Raw genomic sequence first — 17,995 nt, forward strand, 5'->3', positions numbered from 1 at the left:
ATGCTTCTCCAGTCTAAGAAGACATGCAATCGCACCTTTTTCACCAACACACTTACAAGATCTAGTAGCAAAGATGGAAGCTGGCATCTGCCATAGTTGTCCATGCCATCCAAGGTTATAAAAAAGGCCTCTCACATTAGAAGGACTCAGGTAAAACTTCCCTTTCATAAAATGCACTTGTGAGGGAGCAGCTAGGGGATAGTGCTGCTGTCCAAGAGTTCAGGAAGCACGAGGAAAGGCATATACTGACATAACTATGTAGAGCAGGAATGGGCAGACTTCAGGCTTGCCCAATCTACTAAAATTCTTGCCAATCACCCAGAGATCTAACAATAGATGCAGATTCACCTTCTGCCCACCCCTAGCCTTAGCACTTACCCCATCCCTTGCACTGAGCTCTATTCAAATACATTGGTAGTGCCTTTCCTCCTGGTTACCAAATGCAGGGCTCAACAAGTTTTGGCTTGCCTAACTTGCAAGTTAAAAATGTGTCATAACCAAGACACTCTCTCCCACAAGGGGCAGGGTGTTGTCCCCAACCTCATGCTACATCTCAAATGTAGCATAAGGTTAAGGACTCTATTCCTCTTTCTAGCTCTAAGCTTGGAGTACGGGGAGAGAAAACAAGACTTTACCTCCCAACAAAGATGGAGGGACAGCAAAGGCTTGTTCTTTATCTGTGCCCAAAGGGTGCTCTGAGCATCTGCCAAGTACAAAGGGACATCCAGGCACCTGCCATCTTCAGCTTTGAGCCAAAGCAAGGGAGGTATTTATTTTATTTATTTTTTATTTAATTACATTTCTAGACCGCCCTATAGCAGAAAGCTCTCAGGGCGGTGTACAACAAATAAAATCACAATTAAAATATGAGCAAGTGTGGAAAATATAACATGATAAAAATCCGAAATAGAATTGCCATTGAGTTTATAAATTAAAATCCATATTAGGTTTAAAATTAAATTTAAAATGTTTAAAAAGCCTGGGCGAAAAGGTAGGTTTTTACCTGGCGCCGAAAAGATAACAAAGAAGGCGCCAGGCGTATCTCGTCTGGGAGGGCATTCCATAGTTCGGGGGCCACCACCGAGAAGGCCCTAGATCTAGTTGTTGATCTCCGGGCCTCTTTGTGAGTTGGGACCCGGAGAAGGGCCTTCGACATCGAGCGTAGTGAACGGGTAGGTACATAGCGAGAGAGGCGTTCCACCAGGTATTGCGGTCCGATGCCGTTTAGGGCTTTATAGGTAAGAACCAACACTTTGAATCTGGCCCGGAAACATATCGGTAGCCAGTGCAGCTGCGCCAGGACAGGTGTTATATGGTCAAATTTCTTTGTCCCAGTGAGAACTCTGGCCGCAGCATTTTGCACTAGCTGAAGTTTCCGAACCGTCTTCACAGGTAGCCCCATGTAGAGTGCATTACAGTAGTCCAATCTAGAGGTTACCATAGCATGGATAACTGAGGCGAGATTCTCCCTGTCCAGATAGGGTCGTAGTTGGGCTACCAGCCGAAGCTGGTAGAATGCATTCCGTGCCACCGAGGCTACCTGAGCCTCAAGTGACAGGAGCGGGTCTAATAAGACCCCCAAACTACGTACCTGCTCCTTTAGGGGGAGTGTAACCCCATCTAGGGCAGGTCGGACATCAACCATCTGGGCAGAGGGCCCTCCCACCAACAGCATCTCAGTCTTGTTAGGATTGAGTTTCAGTTTATTAGCTCTCATCCAGCCCATTATCGCGGCCAGGCAGCGGTCTAGTACATCAACAGCCTCACCTGACGAAGATGAAAAGGAGTAGTAGAGCTGCGTATCATCAGCATATTGCTGGAAACGCACTCCAAAACTCCTGATGACCTCACCCAGCGGCTTCATATAGATATTGAAAAGCATGGGGGACAGAACTGAACCCTGCGGGACTCCATATTGGAGTACCCAGGGACTCGAGTAATGTTCCCCCAGCATCACCTTCTGGAGACGATTCCCGAGATAGGAGCAGAGCCACTGCCAAGCAGTGCCTCCCACTCCTAAATCCGTAAGTCGCTCCAGAAGGATACCATGGTCGATGGTATCAAACGCCGCTGAGAGATCAAGGAGAACCAACAGAGTTACACTCCCTCTGTCTTTCTCCCGACAGAGGTCATCATACAGGGCGACCAAGGCTGTTTCTGTACCAAACCCCGGCCGAAAGCCCGATTGAAATGGGTCCAGATAATCAGTTTCGTCCAAGAGAGCCTGGAGTTGGCGAGCGACCACACGCTCTAGGACCTTGCCCAGGAATGGAACACTGGCTACCGGCCTATAGTTGTCCAAATTATCAGGGTCCAAGGAGGGTTTTTTTAGGAGCGGTCTCACCACCGCCTGTTTCAGGCAGGGTGGGACCACTCCCTCTCGTAAAGAGGCATTAATCACCTCCTTGGCCCAGCCGGCTGTTCCATTCCTGCTAGCTTTTATTAGCCATGAGGGGCAAGGATCCAGAGCAGAAGAGGTCGCCCGCACCTGTCCAAGGTAGAAGCAAACTGGCTTGCCTCTGCTTTCTCATCCCACTCACAAGAGCCTGGCTCCCCTCTTGTCATGGTGAGGGGGGTAGGCGAGATTAATGGATCCTGGCAACGCATGTAGCTGACCAGGCTAGTCTGTGCAGCCTCTTCACACATGGCATTAATATGGATTGGGGGGGGGTGTCATCTGAGAACTCCGATTCCAATGGTCAAAAATGGGGACAGGATCAGGGCATTGGAATAATGAAAATATACCGGAAATAAGTGCAAGTAAGGCATGTAGTCTTGGGGATAAGGATGGGATCCGTTCGGCAGTACTGCTTGAAAGGCATTCAGTCAACCTAACAGGCAGTACTGATTCAAGTTAGTTCTTTGTCCACTATCCATTGCTTTTACCAGTCCAATTTTTGGTTCAACTTCCCAAAAATCTCAATATTAATATCAATTAATTAATACTGATATTTTGAAAGGAATTAGCAATATTTTGAAAGAAAAATGGCTTTGCCTCCTCTTTCTCCATTATTATAGCCTAGGCTTGCTTCCTGCATCCTTGGATTATTCAAGTGGAGAGGGGGGTGAGAGAGGGACAGAGGGCTGTACTGCTGTGCTGTGTGTAAAACCTATAAAATAATATATTCAAAGGAAAAAAATCTGATGTCAGGGGAAAGCCACTGAAGTTCGGAGCAAACAGGATCACTCCACAAAGATGGAGAATATGTGGACCACTGAAAAATCCAGTGCTAAATCCAAATTCAGCAGAATTCTCACCCATCCCTAATTGGGGAGCATAACAGTTAAAAGTGTTTCTTGTGGAATTAAGTTCAAACTACAGGATTTATTTTACAGTCATAACGGAGAGCAGAAAAATATTAAGGATTCCATCATGGGCTGAACAGTAGAGACCAGTCCAGCAGATTTCTGTTGGGTTGCTAAAGTTCTTAGCATTCATCCTGATTTGTTTGCATGAAGTTTGCAGGGATATTACACAATGTTGGCTCTTTACTGAGCATTAGTTCTGATTAGTTTGCAGGGAATTTATATTTACATCCCAGTTTCCAGTGCATTTTCCTGTCACTTTCCTTATAGCAAAAAAATGGGAGCGGGGTTGTTACACACAAGCACCCAATGAACTTCAACATACAACTTAGATTGGCTGGTAAGTAATTGACTCCTACCCAAATAGGTGAACTCCTGTTCCTACCCAGCAAAAGTCTGGAAGCGACAATGGCTCACGCTTATAGTAATGGAATGCTCTATCCCTTAAAAAGTTCTTGAGCATTTTGAAAGAAAGGATCAGGTTTGTTTTTTGCCAACCAAGCATCTGCTGCTGAAGATCAAATTCGATAAAGAAATAACCAATTTTTTTTTTCATTGACCCAACTAAGGAAGGGGGAAATTAGACAGACACTTAGAAATCATAATATTCAAACTAAATGATTTATCATGGTTTTAATATGACAATTATATAAAGGATGGTGGGGCCACTACAAGTAAAGGATGGCTGATATTAATATAAGAATCTGAACACAAATAATGGAGTCACACTTAAATTGCACTCCGCTAAGCTCTAAACAGAGAATGGTTCACATATAGCTAATTTCTGCTCAGCAAGTCTACACGTTTTTTTCCTGAAATGTGTAAAAGGGGCAAAGGTGCGTTCAAGATAATTCAACTGTGTTAAAGTATGTAAGATATGTGCCCATATAAACCCTTATGATAAATTTTGAAAACTTTTGCATAATTAACAGAACAGATTCCATAAACGGGTCAAAATAACTTTCCTGCACTTACATTGGCTCATTTCATAGAAATGAACAAGATTTAAGGTTCCAAATTACAGTACATGCCTAAGACTGGCAAAGATAATATATGAAATCCTTAAGAAGCTCTGTAAACCTGGAAAATGCTTGTATTTGGGACTTCCCAGGAAGAATTGCTCCGCCTGTGCAGCCTTTGAGACGAGCTCCCGTCTCAGAGGAAGCTTTTTCAGTTATAAAACTAGTCAGAATTTTTTTTTTACTGGAAAAAATTTTCTCCCAGGCAAGGGAGAAGCGAAGAGATTATCCACAGAAAGCTTCGTTTTGTTTGCTGGACTGGAATTCATTGGAACTGCCTATGAAGGAAGGCAGCCAGCAACATGGAACGGAGCCAGGGATTTCAAACAGGCTCTAACTGATTAAGCGAGCCTTTTTTTTTCTTTGAAGAAAACGGAAATTAACAGGCAAGCGTCCTTCTGTCTATTATTATCATTTTGTTATCGTTATTGCAAAAGAGATTTGTCAAAGAGTTAGCAACAAAGAAGCCCTGGGTGAGTTATAACTTTCTTTTTTACATACGGAATTAAGGAGGAAGAAAATCGAAATAGCCTATCTTTGCTTTTATTGCAAAAAGCTGGCATGGAATTGAGCATTTTAAAGATATAAACGGATGAGAGGCAGCTAATTTGAAGAGAACATCTGATTTATTTGACATTTGTGTATTATATGTCTGGGACTATTTTTTCTGGTCTACTTTTTTTTTTTCTTGGCGAATCTGCTTATTCTTTATGCTACTAGTCATTTGGACGCTGTGAACTAAATTTGTTTTGGACATATAAGAGATAAGGCCATTCGTGCTGTCTAGAGGGTGATGTCATCTGGCTTGCAAGATTAACTCATTTGTGACTGGAAAAAGAAATAGACTGTTCTTTGCTTGGGTACAGTGACTATATTTGGAATTGAAGGGGTTTTGTTCTTTTGGTTTCAAGAATGACAATCAGGAAGGTCACTGAGACCCTGGATGTTCAGGAGCGGTTTCTCTCTCTAAATATGTTTCAGAAAATAATGAATGAGATCAAGCTAACGAAACGGGAGCTGGGACAGACCAGGCAAGAGATGAGAATTGAATTTGGCAAAATAGGACAGGAACTGAGGGAAATTCAGGATTCTATAACTGGACAGGAAAAAGAAGATGAAAGAAAGATCAAAGAGAAGGCTCAAGACTTGGAGATTGGAATAGATTTATTGGGTATGGACCTGGAAAGAGATTTGGATTTTGTGGCTATGATGGATCCTGAAGACAAGTATTGCCCATCTTGGCTAGTGAAAGCTGGCAGGGCTGGAACCACCAGTTGGGCCAAGGAGGTGGTTAATGCCTCCTTGAGGGAGGGAGTGGTCCCTGGTAGCTTCAAGGAGGCAGTAGTGAGACCTCTTTTAAAGAAACCCTCCTTGGACCCAGATAATTTAAACAACTATAGACCGGTGGCGAATGTCCCTTTTTTGGGCAAGGTTTTGGAGCGGGTGGTTGCCAGCCAACTCCAGGCGCTCTTGGATGAAACCGATTATCTAGATCCGTTTCAATCCGGTTTCAGCACCGAAACAGCCTTGGTCGCCCTGTATGATGACCTGTGTCGGGAGAGGGACAGGGGGAGTGTGACTCTGTTGATTCTCCTTGATCTCTCAGCGGCGTTTGATACCATCGACCATGGTATCCTTCTGAGGAGACTCGCGGAGTTGGGTGTCGGGGGCACTGCTTGGCAGTGGTTCCGCTCCTACTTCGCGGATCGTCACCAGAAGGTAGTGCTTGGGGAACATCACTCGACACCATGGACTCTCCATTGCGGAGTCCCTCAGGGGTCGGTTTTGTCCCCCATGCTTTTCAACATCTACATGCAGCTGCTGGGTGCAGTCATCAGGAGTTTTGGAGTGCGTTGCCATCAGTATGCTGATGACACGCAGCTCTGTTTCTCCTTTTCATCTTCTTCAGGTGAGTCTGTTGATGTGCTGAACCGTTGCCTGACCGCGATAATGGACTGGATGAGAGCTAATAAACTGAGACTCAATCCAGACAAGACCGAGACATTGTTGGTGAATGCCTTCCCTGCTCAGATGGTGGATGTTAACCCTGTTCTGGATGGGGTTACACTCCCCCTGAAGGAACAGGTACGTAGTTTGGGGGTTCTTCTCGACTCTTCCCTGTCTCTCGAGGCCCAAGTGGCCTCGGTGGCACGGAATGCGTTTTACCATCTTCGTCTGGTAGCCCAACTACGCCCCTATCTGGACAGGGACGACGTCGCCTCAGTTGTTCATGCTCTGATAACTTCAAGATTGGATTACTGTAATGCGCTCTACGTAGGGCTGCCCTTGAAGACAATTCGGAAGCTTCAGCTGGTGCAGAACGCAGCTGCCAGACTACTGACGAGGACCAGTCGGTCTTCGCATATAACACCTGTCTTGGCGCGTCTGCACTGGCTTCCTATTTGCTTCCGGGCGAGATTCAAGGTGCTGGTTCTTACCTATAAAGCCTTACACGGCGTGGGACCTCAATACATTGTGGAACGCCTCTCTCGATACGAACCTACCCGTTCACTTCGTTCAGAATCTAAGGCCCTCCTCCGGGTACCAACCCATCGGGAAGCCCGGAGGGTGGTTACTAGATCTAGGGCCTTTTCTGTGGTGGCCCAAGTTGTGGAACAGCCTCCCCGAAGAGGTACGCCTGGCGCCTACACTTCTATCTTTTCGGCGCCAGGTAAAGACCTTTTTATGCTCCCAGGCATTTTAATTTTCTTAACCATTTTAATCTTTTAATCCGTATTTTTTAATTTTTGTCGTATTGTGTTTTTGTAGTTTTTTTTGTTGTTTGTTTGTATATGTTTTTATGATTTTTATTATGATATATTGTATTTTATCTAGTTTGTTCACCGCCCTGAGAGCTATTCTGCTAAGGGCGGTATATAAATTGAAATAATAAAATAATAAATAATAAAATATTGCTGTTTGGAGTCTAGCGCTGTCCCTGAAGGAGTTGGTGAAGAGATTGGAGATAGAGATATTGATGGCTCGAAAAAATTCCTGGATTGGAAGGATTTGATGGAACTTGAAATGGAGAGAGTTTATAGAATTAATTCCAGATATGTGACAATGGAAAAACTCATAAGAGATGTGCTGGTGCATTCTGTAAAAAAGAGGAACAGAGACACAACTTTACAACAACATTTCAGTAACACATTCAGAATTGATGGCAACAAAATATTTGTGATGAAAGAAATTCCTATCAGACTCCTATTATATGACTATGGCAGCAAGATCATTGGGTGTGCAAAGACGGAAGATGGAATCATTATGACAGCAAGATTATTGGGTGTGCAAAGATGGAAGATGGAATCAATATTAATAATGGGAGAAGAGCTATTGAAATTATTGGACTTAGTAGACCTGATGAGATAGATTAATTGACATGTTTATTTGGAGAAAAATTGATGGATATATATCTCAAGGATTAGTAACTTCTCTTTGACTTTTTGGGGAAAGAATAAAATGATGTTAATGAGATTTGATACCAATCAAGATAACCACTGGAGGAAGTGATTGTATAATTTTATTAAGAGACAGGTTTGTTATATATCATAGACCTATAGCTAATCTACGACAAATTGGAAGTCAATAGTTTTTATTGTAATAGTTATTAATTTGTTTTGTTTGTTTTGATTTGTCTTTGAAAAATTTGAATAAAAATTAATTAAAAAAAAGAAAATGCTTGTATTTGAAAATGCTGTTCTCATGAGTGTGGCAACCTAACCTAACCAGAGTTACACAAGTGGGATTCTTCAGGAAGCTCTGTTTCCTTACAGACCCAGAACTAGAATATTTATTCACAGAGAAGGCCAACTAAGCCACTGCTATAATCCTGTCATGAATGTCCATGTCCATGTCAGCAGTACAATGGTAGCCTGAATTTGGTTAACACAGTGGGAAAAGGAAAAGGGATGAAGAGAACGTTTCCCCACAGACCTTCTAGGGAAACATTACTTACTCTCAACAGAAGACCCAGAACCTGCCTTTGTGTTTCAGGAATTTAACCTCAGAATATTAAGCAGTCAGGTAGCTTGGATGATTTTATATGCTAATTTATGGAGGGCAGATCTATCAACAGATCTTAACCATCATAGCTAAGCAGAAGTTACATATTCAGAGCCAGTGTACCTAATACTACCTGGTACAAAGGGCAGACAATAAGAAGGGGCTGTTGCTTGCACAGACAGGTTGGTTATAAGATTCCTAGAAGCATCTGGCTGACAACTACTGGCAAACAGACCGTGTCCTGGATGGACCCTTCCTCTGATCCAGCAGAATCCCCTTCTTTGTTCTTAAGAATGCCACACAGGAGGCTGGCCGCCCCTGACAAGCGAGGGGCAACTATCAAGCCCACCAGACTGAGCCGAGCCGTACAAAAGGACTTCCAGGCAGACCCAGCACTTCTCCTCCCTTAAGTAGTCCAGCACTGCGGGTAGATAATGGAAGGGGCCCAAACTGGAGGCTTTCGAAGAGAAAGGGAGCACCGTCCAAGAACCGGACTTCTCCCACCTTTGGCCAAAAATAACACTCTATTTAGTCTATTTTAGCGCGAACACAGAGGAGACCCTTAATCGGCCCGCTAACCCGCCATCAGCCAGCCGCACAAAACAGCAGAGGCGCTATCCGCGCCCATCCAGGCAGGGCGAGAGGGAGTTGTCACAGAAGCCCGTTCCACAAGGAAGGAGCAAGGACAAACGAGCGGGAAAGGGGGGGGGGCGAGCAGGAAAGAAAAAAGCCGACTTCCTAAAGGGGGAAGGGCCACTTCGGCCTTCTATGGCTCAAGAATAAAGCCGCCCCTTCCCCCTCTGCCGCTAGGCCCCCTTTTCGTTCTACTTCTCCCTCAGCCGCTTTACAGGGCGGCAATCCGCCTCCCTCCCGCATGCTCCGCGCTCAGCCGCTGACAACCCCTCATCGGGTCCCACCTCGCCCAGCCCCTGCAAGCTCAACAGGCAATGCGGGGAGGTGGGAAAGGAGGCGGCAGGCAAATCTCACCTGCTGAGGGAGGACCAGTTGAGGAAAAGCAGGAGAGACAGTACCCGCGCGGTGAGGGGAGCTCACGCGGCCTCCCTGTAGCTGCGGGCCGCCTGTGGCTAGACGAGGATAGCGGCGTTACGCGGCGGCGGCACGTCCGTTGCTCGCTGGCAGACGCCCTCTCGTCAGCCCGCTCCTCCTCTCAACAGCGGAGGACGAGGCGGGGCTTAAAGTCTCCCTCACACACCTTCCGGGGGAGGCACGAAAGGGACAGGGCGGAAGAGTGTTGCTTTCGGGGATTAAGGGCTCAGGGGCGGGTGACGCACAGCCGAGTTTTAAATTAAAAGGCGCCATTGGCTACGATTCTCTAAAGTCGCAGAGTAGCATCGCTCTGTCTGACACTCTAGGCTCAAAGCTTTTCACCACCTTGCGTAAGAAATGACAGCGGCAACCAATTCCATTTAACACCTGCCGCCAACAAGGAGGTGGTGGTGGGCGAGTGAGCGCCAGGAAGAGGCCAGAAATGCCGCAGGTGTCTGCGCGGGGGCTGAACCTGTGAGGGGCAGCGAGCGGAGAGGGCCGCGTTGTCAGCGGTTGGGGCGCCGCTTTGATGAAGGGTGGGCCGCATGGGACTGTTACTGGCTCAGTTTTTTGCCCAGGCAGCACATCCTGAGAAGGTGGCGGGGAAGGAGCATCCTTTCTGGTGAGTGAGAGCGGACAAATGGATGCTGCCAACGTTCAGCGCCAAGAATGTCTGGCGGGAGCCGCCGCGGTGGGAGGAGGGAGAAGTAATGGTCAGTTTCGTTGAGAGAAGGATGGGCAAACAGAAGACAGGCCTGAAGTGGCAGGTGGCCTGGAGGGACATCCAGGCTGAAAAGAAATGGAACTAACCAGATCCCTTAAAGTGTGGGTCTCTAGGAGAGCTTCCTTGAAGGAAAGGAGGAGACTGGTTAATCTTATTGTGGCCAAGGCAGTGTCAAAAGATGTGAAAATGTCCGATTTCAGTCTTCTGAAGTTGGCAGAATGGGTTAGGAAGGCAGTTGGGAATATTTTGCAGGAGAGGCAGATATAGGGAAGTGATTTGTTGATACAGGGTAATAACCACCAAAGTGGAGAAGTTATTAAAACTTAAAACGCTGAATGAAATTGAAGTGTTATGTCAGTTGCTCCGGCTTATGATAGAGAAAAGAGGAGTTATAGTGGGAAGCTTCAGAGTCTGATGTTAAACCGTCTCTGGAGGAGGATCTGTTTCTGTAAATTAACCCATTAGCCTCTGGTTTGCTGTAAGTGTACGGAGAGTAGCAATTCTATATATATATGGATTGTTATATGGCTAAACCTGCCGGAGATAGTCAAACTACGAAGGTGAAACTGGGGGTTTACTATGCATCAGTGACTGCATGATTTAGGAAGCAGAGCAGGACTGCCTTTTCTGATCTTCCTCTCCCTCTGCGGTGCAGAGGAGGCTGATACTAATACCGTTCTGGACAGGGCACTTTCAAGAAGAATGCAGACAAACTGGAACAGGTTCAGAGGAGGGCAATGAGGATAATCAGGGACTGGAAACAAAGCTCTATGAGGAGAGACTGAAAGCACAGGGCATGTTCAGTCCTCAGAAGAGAAGACTTCAAGCACTTGAAAGGTTGTCACACAAAGGAGGGCTGGGATGTCTTCTCAATCGTCCCAGAGTGCAGAACATGGAATAATGGGCTCAAGTTACAGGGAGCTAGATTTCAACTGAACATCAGGAAAAGCTTCCTGAACTTTTAGAGCAGTACAGCAATGGAACCAATTACCTCGGGAGGTGGTGGGCTCTCCAACACTGGAGGCACTCAGGAGGCAGCTGGACAGCCACTTGTTGAGTATGCTTTAAGCTGGATTCCTGCATGGAGCAGGGGGTTGGACTCAATGGCCTTATAGGCCCTTTCCACTATTCTATTATTCATTGCTTGTAAGAAAAAATAGCTCTGTGCAGGTGTAATAATACCTCTCCTGGTGGGGATAGTATTTGTTAAAAATGACTCAGCATTTGCTAAGGGAATGTTTAGTTCTGTTACTTGACTGCTATAACTTGGTTTGAAGCTTAGGTGGCTGCCAAAGGCTTGGAAGCATACAATTGTTCTAGAGGGAAACCTGGAAAAGTTCTGTCTAATCCCTTTTCCTATAGGCTGATTGCATTGAAAAATCAAGCAGAGTAATTGTATTTTATATTTATTTATTTATTTATTTATTTATTTATGTCTTGCTCCCAACACATCTGCTATAAAAATACAATTAAAAACAAGAAAATGTAAAACATTTAAAAACTGTTAAACATCTAAAAACAATAACATAATAGAACATGTAACCAAATCATGTGTCTGGATAGGCCTGGTGAAACAGAAACATATTTAGCAGGCTAAAGGAGTACAGTGATGGCACCTGCCTAATGTCAGTAAGCACGGAGTTCCAAAGTACAGGCACTGCCACACTAAAGGCAGGACTCCTTACAAGTGCAGAATGGACTGTGTGGCACTTGTATTATTATTATTATTTATTAGACTTTTATACCGCCCGACTAGCAATAGCTCTCTGGGCGGTGAACTTGTAAAAGTGTAAGTTCTGCAGATCTAAGTGATTGAGTCAGCACATATGGGGAAAGGCAATATCTTAAATAAACTGGTCCCAAGCCGTTAAGGGCTTTATATATCAATAGTAACACTCAGGTTGGTAATGAACTAGCAGCAAGTGCAGATCTCTTGAGTACAGGTGTAATATGCTGACAGGCTCTCAACCCCTATCAGTAATTGTGCTGCAGCATTCTGCACTAATGACAGTTTCTGGACCAAGCATAACGAAAGCCCCACACTGAATGCATTTCAGTAGTCCAGTCTTGAAGTTACCAATGGCTGAACCTCTGTGATCAAGCTGTCCTAGTCCAGGAACAGTCACACTTGTCTTGTTAGCTGAATTGTATTATAGATCCTAGATACCATAAATAATGCCTATGAAAATGAGTGCTGGCATGTTGCCATTTCCTGAAGCTCTCTCTGGCTACTGATTAACAGGAACAATACTATACTATGAAGTTACACACTGGCTGCGGGAGGGGAGAATGAAAGGGCCTCCCTGGAAATGCTCATGGGCTGCATTCAGCTCTCTATTCCCCACCCCTGTGTTAAATCTCACTTATTTAATTTTAATATTCTAAAGCTATGCAACCCTTTCTGGTGTTAATGTTTGCCACAAAAAAATAGTTATTTTACATCACCAGCTGAACAAATAGCTTTCTTAAAACCTCATTGGTATGGTCCAACCAAGATAGAGGCCACTGCAGCAAGTCATTCTATGCTCAGTCAGCAGTATCTATTTGTAGAGAGGAGGTTCTCTCTTTTATCTATTCAAAATCTTATTTCTGGAGAATCTGATGATCCAAGTGGCACATAGAATTGGTAATATTCTGTTTTAGTCTAGATTAAGGATACTATGCTCTTCAATTTATGCTTCTATCAGGCATCTGGTAAACTTGTAACTGAAATGTATCATTCCAGACTGCATGCAGGAGCTCACATACAAAATATTCATTTGTACTGCACACAGACAACTAGATGCACACAGACAACTATCTAGGTTAATTGTCTCCTCCGTATGATAGTATTCAATGCCTAGAACTCTTTTTTTTCCATGGGGGACAACATTCTGCCATGTTGATGGACTGCCTTCAAGTCGATTCCGACTTATGGTGCCCCTATGAATAGGGTTTTCATGGTAAGCGATATTCAGAGGTGGTTCACTATTGCCTTCCTCTGAGGCTGAGAGGCAGTGACTGGCCCAAGGTCACCCAGTGAGCTTCATGGCTATGTGGGGATTCGAACCCTGGACTCCCAGGTCCTAGTCTAACACTCTAACCACTATGCAGTCCATGAACAGATTTTACCACCTTAGCTGCTCCTGGCTGGCCTATGACCGAAATAAATTTATTTTATTTTATTCATTCATTCATTCATTCACCTTAGCTGCTATGAGAACTAGGCCAAAGTGGTGAAATGGACAGGGGTAGATAAAGGAGAGGCCAAGTTAGCCACAATTCTAACACTCAAAGGACAACCCCACCTACCAGCCATAGCTCACCATCTGTACACCATACATATTATTTTTATTATTTAACACTTACAAAAGAGAGTAGCTGCCTGCAGGCTCACAATTTAATAAGTACTATACAAAAGGGAAAAAAGGAATGAGGACTTAAGAGGAAAACAAGTACTGGGGGAGTTGCTCCTTTACTGGCTGTTGCATGGGTCCAGATTGTTCTTCTCCTTGCTTTGATGTTCTTCCAGGGAGGCAAGGGAGGCAGCCTCACAGTGCCCCTTGGCCACCTAACTGGTGGCACAGACCAAAGAATAGCTCCCTTCAACTCTGCAGTGCAAGGTAATGGCAGCTGGAGAACAGTGTTCTGTTATTCAGGTAGAGGGAAAAGTTACCTGCATCTGCTCTGTTTATAGATGGGGCCATATTCATCTCCACTTTGCCATGATGATCTTTTTGGAAGGCAAGGGAGACTGCCTCTCAGGGCAGAGTGTGCTTTCCTTTGATTCTTCAAAATCCCATGCTAGTCTGAGCCAGATTCAACAGCACTGCAACTATGAAACACCCATGCTCAATATCCACTCCTCACATGGTATAGCAATCAAAACAAAACTCCAAAGCAGGAACAGGAACTAACAATCAAAGTACAGGATGATGATAAAAAAATCTTGGTTAGGATCTTGACAAGATAAGTCAAGGGCAGGATTGAGACTAGCTCCTTGCACATGTACAAAGTCATTTGCATATTGCAAACAACTGCAGTATGGGACTAGATGCATTGTACCAGTAAAGATAAAGGTTCAGTTCTGTCTACTTCCTTCCAAAAGAACAGATATGGAGTCTTAGTATTACTGGAACAGTGTTGCATCTTATATATATACACAACTGTGCACTGGTCTTAAAAAAGAAAGGATGAATCATAATGCTAGGAACTGCTGCCACCCAGCCATAATTGACTGTATTTTAGCAACATCATTTGGTGGAAATGCCCCTCCACCCACAGAAAATAGCAGATATAGAACATTTCTCTTCAAACAAAAGTCTATGTAAGCTGCCCTCAAGAGCTGTCACCCTCTGTATCGCAGGGGATATGGAAGAAAATGGGCACAACTCTAGGAAAAGAAAAGTTTTTTTCAGTGAAATATTTATCCATTCATTTAAATACCAGAATAACCAAGATGAAGTTACAGTTTTAAATTATGTACACCTTGAATAGATACTGTGGATTATGAAGGAGACATTTCTAAAGAGACAAGACTTCTAGGGCTTCAGATTTTAGACATTCTAGTTTGAAAATGAAGGAGGCAGCTTTTCCCAAGCACTCTTCATATAATCCTGCTAATTCTAGGTATGTGTGTATTTTTAGGTATGTCACCTTTGGTTGTTTCTTTTTGCAAGCCTGTTGTGTTTATAATTTGTTACGCTGCTTCCTCTGATACACTTGTACGGACACACCTTCCACTGTCATAATTTCTTGACAGCGGGAAGTGGGAGTATCTTCTGCCCTTTGCAGAAAGAACAGTGCTGCTTAGCAGCATTTTACGTGGACGTTAATTCCACCAAGGCAGATGACAGAAGCAAACTATGAATTAGGATTGTGTCAGGTAATCATCCTATTTCCCCACTGTGGCACAGGATACATGGCACCCATAGCTTTTTAGCGGAGGTTGCAGAATCAGTTCATAACCATAACAGTAGTACTGTTTTCTTTTAAAAGAGCAATGAGATAAGAACATAAGGAAGGGCCATAGCTCAGTGATGAAATACATGTTTTGCATGCAGAAAGTCCCCAATGCAACCCCCAGCATATCCAAGCAGGGCTGGAAAAGACCCGTTTGATGCTCTGGAGAGCTACTGCAAGTCAGTATTAACAGTACTGAGCTGGATCAATGGACTTTACTTTACCTGGAAATATAGAATGTATTATACACTCCAGTCATTAGGCCTAATGGTTTTATGGCCTGATGACATTGTAAAGGTGGAATTTCTTTACAACCCCTCCTTAAAAACATCCGTTTTACTCACCTTTAAATCACCTGCCGCAACAGCTCGGATAATTGCTAATAAATCATTTCTTAGAAACCATGGAATATCTATCCAAAGACATTTTACCAACCTAGCCAAGCCTGCCCCGTTATTCACAAAGAGATCAACTCCATCAGAAATAACTCCCCCAAATGTGAGTGGAAATTCCCCACTGAGCAGAAAGAACAATCTACTAAACTCTGGAAACGTAGATCCACTTCTGGACCGGCCTCCCCTCATTAATCTGCCTAATTTAAACAGCCCTCAATCACTAACAGGCTCGACTGTGCAGACAAACAACCTAATTCCTTCGTCCCCTCTCTCACAGAAAAAACAAGCACCTGAAACGGCTTTATTGCCGTCTTCCTCTGGTCTGATAAACATTGAAGCAAATCAGGAAGTACCTTTTGACTTTACTTGTGAAGGGGAAGATGAATTAATAAACAGCTTCCATACATTCACAGATGCCGAACAGAGTGAAGTTATTAACAAAATGCAAAATCTTTTAACAAATCTCAGGGCAAAAAGGACAAGCTCTAGATTCCTAGAAGACTCAGAACTAGGTTCACCACCTACAATTCAAGCGCTCTCTCCTAAGACCCCTTTAAGTAAATGGCCACTTTTCCACCCTAATGTCTGCAGATCTAGTATGCTTTGCGATGCAATAGTACATGAGGCACCTAAACCAATTTGACAATTTTCATCAATACTTAAGAACTCCTCTCTAACTATTAATCCCCCTAGGAAAAGGGCAATACACTATCACCACATAATAAACTATTCGAACTCACTTGCAAAAGAGACTACCTATCATAGCGTAGTAAAGTCTGACCCCTTTACAAGGTCAGTACCCATCTTGCCCTATGAAAACCGGCAAAGGAGACTAAACATCAGACCTATACCAACACTGCTAGGTAAAGGGAAATATAAAGGATTAAACTTCATCAAATCTCCTAAGGATACTACCTGTTTACGTTGCTTAGTAACCCCCACTCGAGTTCACCAGCAAAAGGGACAACTCACCTCGGAAGGAAAAACACGTACTGATTATTTAATATTATTATTTAATGCCAGATCAGTCAATAATAAGACTACAATAATCTATGATCTTATCCTAGACGAACAGGCTGACATCGCCTGTATAACAGAAACCTGGCTTAACAATTTAGGTGGAGCCAATTTAACTGGTATTTGTCCCCCAAATTACGCTGTTTACCATCAACCTAGACTTGATCACCGTGGTGGTGGAGTAGCTCTAGTATATCGTAAATCTATTCCCTTATCTAGAATTTTCCTTCAGTCTTCCCCCGGCTTCAACTCTCTTTGTCTGAAGCTTGGCCATTATAATTCCATTGTGATCCTTGTGATTTATCGCCCCCCCAATTCCCCAAGCCATTTCCTGTCTGACCTGTCTAACTTAATTGCTGGTTTATTATTGGACTCTCCTAGACTTTTAATTCTGGGAGACTTCAACATTCATATTGATTCCCCTGCCTCAAATGATGCTCTTGACTTTCTAACCGCAATGTCCACCTTGGGGCTGCAACAATTAATCTCAGCCCCCACGCACATTGCAGGTCATACCCTAGATCTTATTTTCCAACCGGAAGTTGGTACCTCTGATCTTCGTATAGAGAATATAGTCTCTACCCCACTATCATGGTCGGACCATTATCTAATTAGTTTTAACCTTTTTGTGTCACCTGTACCCCTTAAAATCAGAACCCCCACTAAGTTATATTGCCCTAAGAGACTATTAGATCCCGACATATTTTTAACAAAGCTTAAGGAATACCCATGCCCCCCTATTGGAGCTTCAATTGATATTCTGATTTCCTCCTGGAATAACATCATGGTTGAAATTATGGATTCAATGGCTCCCCTTCGTCCATTAAAGACTATAAGATCTAAATCAGCCCCCTGGTTTTCTATAGAACTGCTTGAAATAAAGCGTACTTATCGAAAGTTGGAACGCCGATGGCAAAAAACTAGGAGCCCATTCGACCGAGCCCAAACCAAGGAATCTGTGAAAGCCTATACCTTGGCTAGACATGCTGCCCAAAAAGCATATTATTCCGCTGCAATTACCTCAGCCGGAAATCAATCAAAACAACTCTTTCAGATAGTTAACAATCTACTCCGCCCTAAACAACTGGATTCTAATATAGTCCATTCCCAAGTCCGTTGCCAAGAGTTCGCTACCTTCTTTGAAGGTAAGGTGGATCAGATTCGCTCCACCTTAGACTCTATCAAAATAGCAGAATATGATGATACTCCACCAGAAATAGATATAGTCAAATTGGCAGAATCTAATAACACTCCAATACAGACTGCCCCTCCATCTCAACTTGCGAACTTTAAACTTATTCAACCAGCTGATGTCCTCCAACTTCTCACTAGTATGAGACCGACGAATTGTCCATTAGACCCATGCCCTTCATGGCTTATAAAAACATCAAAAGCTGAACTTGCGAACTGGCTCAGTATGATAATCAATGCCTCACTCCAACAAGGCCATGTCCCTGAAACTCTGAAAGAAGCAATTGTAATTCCTTTATTAAAGAAGCCTTCTCTCGATCCTACACTTCTTAGTAATTTTCGTCCAGTATCCA

General features: G+C 43.9%; 2 protein-coding genes across 9 annotated transcripts in view; one reads left to right on the forward strand and one right to left on the reverse strand.

Moving 5' to 3' along the window:
- RALA (RAS like proto-oncogene A) overlaps positions 1 to 17,995 on the reverse strand; it is a 50,686-nt gene that overhangs the window by 21,684 nt on the left and 11,007 nt on the right. For 6 of the 8 annotated variants that reach the window (XM_061587848.1, XM_061587852.1, XM_061587850.1 and 3 more), the window contains exon 1: positions 9,315 to 9,579. The exons of the other annotated variants lie outside the window; for them this stretch is intronic. The gene's annotated coding sequence lies outside the window, so the exon portion shown is untranslated. Of the gene's footprint in view, positions 1 to 9,314; positions 9,580 to 17,995 lie in introns of those variants that run through there. 8 annotated transcript variants of the gene reach the window in all.
- The window catches only part of YAE1 (YAE1 maturation factor of ABCE1), a 37,259-nt gene continuing 28,963 nt past the window's right edge, over positions 9,700 to 17,995 (forward strand). The window contains exon 1 of the mRNA XM_061587844.1: positions 9,700 to 9,996. The gene's annotated coding sequence lies outside the window, so the exon portion shown is untranslated. The remainder of the gene's footprint in view (positions 9,997 to 17,995) is intronic.

Source organism: Rhineura floridana, chromosome 10 (genome assembly GCF_030035675.1).
Source record: "Rhineura floridana isolate rRhiFlo1 chromosome 10, rRhiFlo1.hap2, whole genome shotgun sequence".
Lineage (NCBI taxonomy): Eukaryota > Metazoa > Chordata > Lepidosauria > Squamata > Rhineuridae > Rhineura > Rhineura floridana.